The sequence below is a fragment of the Pinus tabuliformis genome, chromosome X (genome assembly GCF_031772625.1).
Source record: "Pinus tabuliformis cultivar Carrire ecotype Pingquan chromosome X, CPIR1, whole genome shotgun sequence".
Taxonomy (NCBI): domain Eukaryota; kingdom Viridiplantae; phylum Streptophyta; class Pinopsida; order Pinales; family Pinaceae; genus Pinus; species Pinus tabuliformis.
This window is the reverse complement of record NC_142308.1, coordinates 739,344,840-739,351,440: the sequence shown is the minus strand read 5'-3', so window position 1 is coordinate 739,351,440 and position 6,601 is coordinate 739,344,840. Positions and strand designations below refer to the sequence as shown.

The 6,601-nt window shown below is 41.7% G+C and overlaps 1 pseudogene; it reads right to left on the bottom strand.

Moving 5' to 3' along the window:
* Nucleotides 1-5,759: 5,759 nt before the first annotated feature.
* LOC149142034 (uncharacterized) lies at nucleotides 5,760-6,296 on the bottom strand (annotated as a pseudogene).
* Nucleotides 6,297-6,601: the final 305 nt, after the last annotated feature.

The following is a 6,601-nucleotide window of genomic DNA, read 5'->3' as shown; positions in this document are numbered from 1 at the left end:
TCAGGAGTATGTGGTGTAGTAGTGTCCCTCTTAATGCCAACCTCAGGTATGCCTGAGTGAACCAATTGTAATATATCAGAGGTCTTGCTTTGGCTTGAGGGGAATGGTCCCCTTTTGAGCTTTCCTTCAGCACATCCTGGACATACACCTTCATTCTCTATTCAGAATTTGGGCATCCCTATCACCATTTGTCTTACACCGAGTATAGCTTTATAATGAAGGGGGGAAACCTCTAATGCCAAAGTTGGGACTGAAGAGATGTGTCATAAGACATGACACCTAGCAGACTTCCATCGACATGATATAATGAATCAACACTAAACCCAAGAGTAAAGGCATCTTTAACATTATTTTTCCATATACATACCTTGCCATCGCTGAAGCTTACCTTGTAGCCTTTGTCTTCCGTTCCCGAGATGGACACTAGCTTCTTTTTGAGGTCAGGTGCATTTAATACATCGTGGAATTTCTGGCCTTCTTGAATGCTTGTCCTCTTCCTTGATTCCCAGCTCTCCTCTTACCTTTGCTGTTGAATTTGTCATTCCTTTGATTACCATGAGAGGGATTTTGATCATCGTTATGGTGAGAGTCCTTTCTATCAGGGCATTCCCTTGCATAGTGACCTGCTTTATTGCAAATGAAACATCGTCCTTTTCTTCCACCCTTAAATCTAGCCTTTCTTTTCGATTTAGACCCAGAATTATTTCTTTTCTTAGCATGAGAAGAAAAAGCAGCAGGAGGACCTTTAGGCAAGGGCATTTCCTGCTCTTCTACCCTTGTTTGTTATTGAATGCAGCTAGCCATTAATTCCTCGAAACTAGGAATTACATTATTGTTCAGAAGAGAAGTCCTGAACACATACCATTCATATGGTAATCCTCCGAGAGTTGTGAGTGCCATTTCTTTGTCAGTAATGGTTTCCCCAATAGATAGGAGATTGTTCTTGATCTCGATGACTCTTAAGAAGTATGCTTGCATACTTTCATCTTTACCCTTCTTGATTTCCCTCAACTTATTTCTAAGAAACAAAACTTGATTTGCATCATTAACTTTAAATAAACTCACCAGTCTGTCGTAGATTTCCTTGGAGGTGTCTAGATCAGAGATGTAGGCCACCAAGCGCTTGTCGATAGAGTCCCATATGATCTTCTTTGTTTTGACTTCTCCGTTTTTCCATTTGTTCCAGGCAGCAGCAGATGCATTTGATGAAGGCTCAACAATATTGCCTCTTACATAGTCCAGCACTCCTTGATCTTCAAGGGTTAGATCGATAGACATCTTCCATCCGTGATAGTCTGCTTTCTCATAGGGCTTGTCTTCGGCAAGAAAGAGTGTTGAGGACCCCATAGTTCTTTTAGGATAGCCTTGCCAATCTTCTCTTCAATGATTTCTCTTGCTCTTGCTCGGGATTTGTCTTCACCTCAGCTCTGATACCATGTTAAGTTATGGTATGTTCTATGCTTATAACAGTTTACTTCTTTTTCTTATTATATTCCACCGATTAGCAATCACATGTACATAAAGTAAAGTGCAGATAGAACATTAAACGATCGACAGAAAACAAGCCAAGACAAGAGACACAAGATGTGGCGGCTAGCCAGGGACAAACCCCACAATGTGTGGGGAAACCCCTTGATCAAATCTTCTTTTATCTTCAATAATTCAGCAGAGAGAAATAGTACAATAAATCTGATTCATATCAGCAGTAGCAAACCCTAGATCAGTAGCATCAGCATTAGCGGCTTCATTATCAAACTAGGGCAGACCATATCTCACAAACCAACAGTCGGATTGACTTCATTCCACCACCAAAAGTTTTGGCTTCCAGAGGAGGTTCAGATGAACCTACAGCATAGTCTAGATGAGGAGATCTTCTAGGCCACACAAGTCAATCTTTACTTCTGTAGTTGCAACTTCAGTTTCAACAGTTTCCGGCTTCAAACTAGGGCAGTCGATATCTTGCAAACCGTTCATCGGATTGACTTCATTCCACCACCAAAAGTTTCAGCTTTCAAAGGAGGTTCAGATGAACCTACAACGCAGTTCCAAAGAGGAGATCTTCTAGGCCACGCAAGTCAATATTTACTTCTGCAGTTGCAGCTTCAGTTTCAACAGTTTCCGGCTTCAAACTAGGGCAGTCGATATCTTGCAAACCGTTCGTCGGATTGACTTCATTCCACCACCAAAAGTTGTGGCTTTCAAAGGAGGTTCAGATGAACCTACAATGTAGTTTCAAAGAGGAGATCTTCTAGGCCATGCAAGTCAATCTATACTTCTGCAGTTGCAGCTTCAAATTCAACAGCTTCCGGCTTCACATGTGTGAGAGAGAGAGACCCATTTCAGCGCAGTAGAGAAGAGACTCATATCTGCGCAGTAGAGAGAGAGAGAGATCTGATGAGATGAGTGAGTCTAAATGAGGAAAAGTCCTCTTATATTTATACACAACGTTGGTGGGTGAATAGATGCGACTGTTGGGCTTCTGAGCCTACATGAGTTGTAGGTCGGCTTGATAATAATTCCATAATCAAAATAAATTCATATCTCCATGAATACTTATCGGAATTGGATGATCTTTATATCAATCCTACACCTCTCGACGAGAGGAATCTAAAAAAAATATTATTATCCATGAATAAGATGACCCACATGAAGTTTTTCCCTGGTTGCCAATTTTAACAATAACTATGTGTCATCTCTTCATGCTGAAACCCGAGACAACTTCTCTTTCGGAATATCCAAGCAACGCGTGGAAACCGACTGAGAATGCCAAAGGCCGGCTCTTTAAACATAACACACCCGCATATATGAATTCTCTGGATCCGCTTATGCGTCTTTTACTCCTCGCCTGTAGAGATAATTTGTATTAGCTATGATTATGAGAAATATGCCAAACATGCTTCTAAACAAACCTTGCATTCAGCCACCATTTCTATTAATCTCACAATGCAGACAATCATGATTATTAAGCCATTGATCCTGTTATAACCTCTATTCATGTTGCCCATAATATTCATTATTATTAAAGAATCCCTTGACAACGCTTCAATAGGTAGACCATTCACTTTACCTATTTTTCTTTAAAAAATTAGGACCACAACATTTTATTGAATACACAGGAAAACACAAGAAAACTTGTGGTCGGGCCGTAAGTCCGGATTTCAAATCTTATATACCCGAGCCTATAATTATCGGCGGGTTTGCCATATCGCAAATCACTTTATGTATAAACAATGAACTCTGTCGATTGCAATAAGCGATTGGGGAGGCGGACCCAAAATACATATGAGTTGTGGTTAATAATCCTTTCGAGGCCGCCATATAAGACTCTTCTTTAAAAATCGGGACCACAATGTTTTATCAAAAATACAAGGGAATACATGGGAAAACCCGCAGCAAACTGTAAGGTCGGACTTGAAAAATTATGGACACGGGCGTATAATTATCACCGAGTCTGCTATATCACCCCTTTGCATATTGCATAAACCCCGGGCTCCACCGATTGCGAGAAGCGAATGGGGAAAAAGGACCTGAAATATATATATATTAATACTGCCGGCGGGTCCACAATGTATGACTTCCCCTTGAAAAACTCGGACCCCAACATATTATCGAAAAACATGGGAAAACACAGGAAAACCCTGTGGCTGAGCCATAGGGCCGGACTTGAAAAATTATGCACCTGAATTGATAGTTATCGGCGGGTTTGGTATATCATGGTATGCCTTGTATATAAGCACCATACCTCACCGATTGTGATATGCGATGGGGAAGTGAACCTGATAACGTATATATTTTACTTTATAGTCCTGTCGGGTCTGCTATATCGCATCGGCCTTATGTATAGGCTTTGACTCCCACCGATTGCGATATGCGAAGGGCTCCGGACCTGAAATATATGTATTCTGGTTAATAAAGTCATCGGGTCCAGTGTATTATGGTAAGCGTTGTGTGTCAATGTTAATTGCGATAAGCGAAAAGGATGAGTTATGCATGTTTTGCGAAGTATTTCCGCTGTAAAGAGTTATGATGGGAATAATGATGTGATAGAAGGTTTTGTGGGTTGAAAAAGTCCCGATGAGGATATGAATGAAGGGCTTAGAAAGGGTTATAGATGAATCATGCAACATGGATTTATTAAGGGGGCCTTAACCATTTAAAAGTTGAAGATTTGACTTGGCAAAGAGTTAAAATCCCTAGGATAAAACAGATCATTCAAAGGGGTGCAAGATCAGCTTCTAGGGGACCCATTCAAAATTGCTACCAGGGAAAATTTTAATAGGGTGGTTGTTGTGGCCACAACAGAACCCTACTCAAATAACTCTCTTAAAACCCTAAAAGAAAAGAGACTTACTAAAATACCTAAGATTGAAACTCGTTGGAAATACTGAGAGGGGGGGTGAATAAGTATTTCTTACTATTTATTTTTTTAATTGTTCTAGTGATTTCCAACAACTTATATAGATATGTATATGTATACATAGAACACAGAAATCAACCGCTGAATTTAATGATTTTATTAAAACTCAAGACAGTGCAAAGAAATAAATACAATATAAGTATAAATCTGATTGTGAATAGTTGCCAAGCTCCAACTTGGACTTCAGTGAGGCTCCAACCTCTATAGCACCAACTCTGTTTTGCAGTGGTTCTGCAATTAGGAGAACCTACCCCAATGACTTAAGTCCTGTTCAGTTCTGAGGTTCCAACCTCTTGGGATCCAACCCAACCTTGGTATAAACAGGTATGCTGCTGCACTCTATTCAGCTGAGGTTGTCTCACTCCTGCTCTCCTACCTCTACTGCTTCTGCTGCCTCTACAGCTTCCACTGCTTTTTTTGCCTCTTTTGCCCTGCTGCTTCTACTATCTCACCCTCAGGTTCTCCACCACCATAACCGCACCAATAGTTCTCTGTTTCTACTATTTTATACATTCCCATGCCTTTGTCCATTCGTTTCTGCTTACACCATCTCTTAGGCTTCCTCCTCAGTCGCTATCATTTCCTCTGACTTCGCTTGATCTTTCAGCTTCCCAATACGACCAAATCCATTTATTCCTATCTTGGTCCTCTCCTTTCCCGAAGATCTTTGAACTCTAGGATGGCCTCTGTTGCAGTGGTTCTAACCGGTTGCAAAGTCCTAGCACTCTGACATTGTAAGGCTGAACCTTGGCCAAACTCTGTAGTGGATCCCAAGAAATTGCTTCTAAAGCTTCCGAAAGGCAATCTGACTGTGCCATCGGTGTTGGTTATCTTCGATCGGATTTGTGCATCAACCGCCACAGAAGGACGATGATTTTCATGAAACGATCCTGCCGTAATAGACGATCTCATCATGGTGAAAGCCGCCATTACCATTGCGATCCGAAAACCAAAGGAACGAAATCTAAGAAAACTGATATAAAAGTCTAGAAACACCCTTTTGCCCCGCCGTTTCTCTTTTATTCCAAAAACCCACGTAATCGCACCCATATTAGCCTCTGCCACATTCGTAATCGCAACCGTTGATCACCGTCATCCAACAGTTCCCACGTCGCTACGGTCTTTTGCTTGCACATTAAACCTCGTGCATCTCCTCATTGTTTGATCAAACCCCACCATGATCAAACAACGGTCGCATGTTTCCTCGCCGAAACCTACATACACGTTAACCTGTGGGGGCGACGATTTTCATCTGCCACACATCGTATTTTGATTGGATCGCTGGCCCTTGTACGTATACCACTGAACCCCGGTGGGCGATGCAGGGAATGTTTCTTACCGCCTACCTGTACGTCTCCCGCACATTATCGTTCGTGCATCTTTCGCGTGTGACAACCGTTGGATTCGCTGCTCTTTGATCCGACGGCTCACATTCATCTTCCATGTATGGTTGTCTCAAAATAATGAGCAGGCGGTCTAATAGATCAATGGGTATACCATGTGGAGACTTGTAATTTGTTCCATGGATTTTTGTGATGCCACGATTTGTTGCAACAACCAATATCGGTGCCATCTCATTCTCTAGAGCACGATTGAAAAATGAGAAGCAATCAATGTCAAGCATATGGGCTTTGTCAATTAAAAGAATTCTTGGTACAATTTTAGCTTTGCCTTCTTCCTTCCATTCAACAACTTTACTGTCAATCTGTTCCCTCACTTCAGAATGGATCTCTCCAGTATCTCCTATAAAGAGGGCCAAAAACCCTTGCATCCTACTATTGATGACATCAATCTCATGCAGCGTAATGTAACACACCGCTTCTTTGCGTTTCTGAAGCTCTCCATCCAGGCACTGTACGAACTTGGTCTGCGGCCCCATTACATCATAATCCCCGGACCTCGCAAAAGACCGCCCCAACTTTGTAATCTTCCCAGAAGATTTATCGATCACAATCACATCCCCACTCTATACCTTCTCCTTGCTCAAACCTTCGATCATCTTGCTCCCCAAATCATACACAGTCTCCATCTCTGTCATCTATCTGCTCCTCGAATATTGCCATATTGACATCAATGACAATCTGTGTCCAACAATCTCCCCCTTTGTCATTGATGACAATATTCTTTTGCTTTCTCCCCCCTTTGACATCAATGGCAAAGGGATGCATATGGACTCCCCCTGTC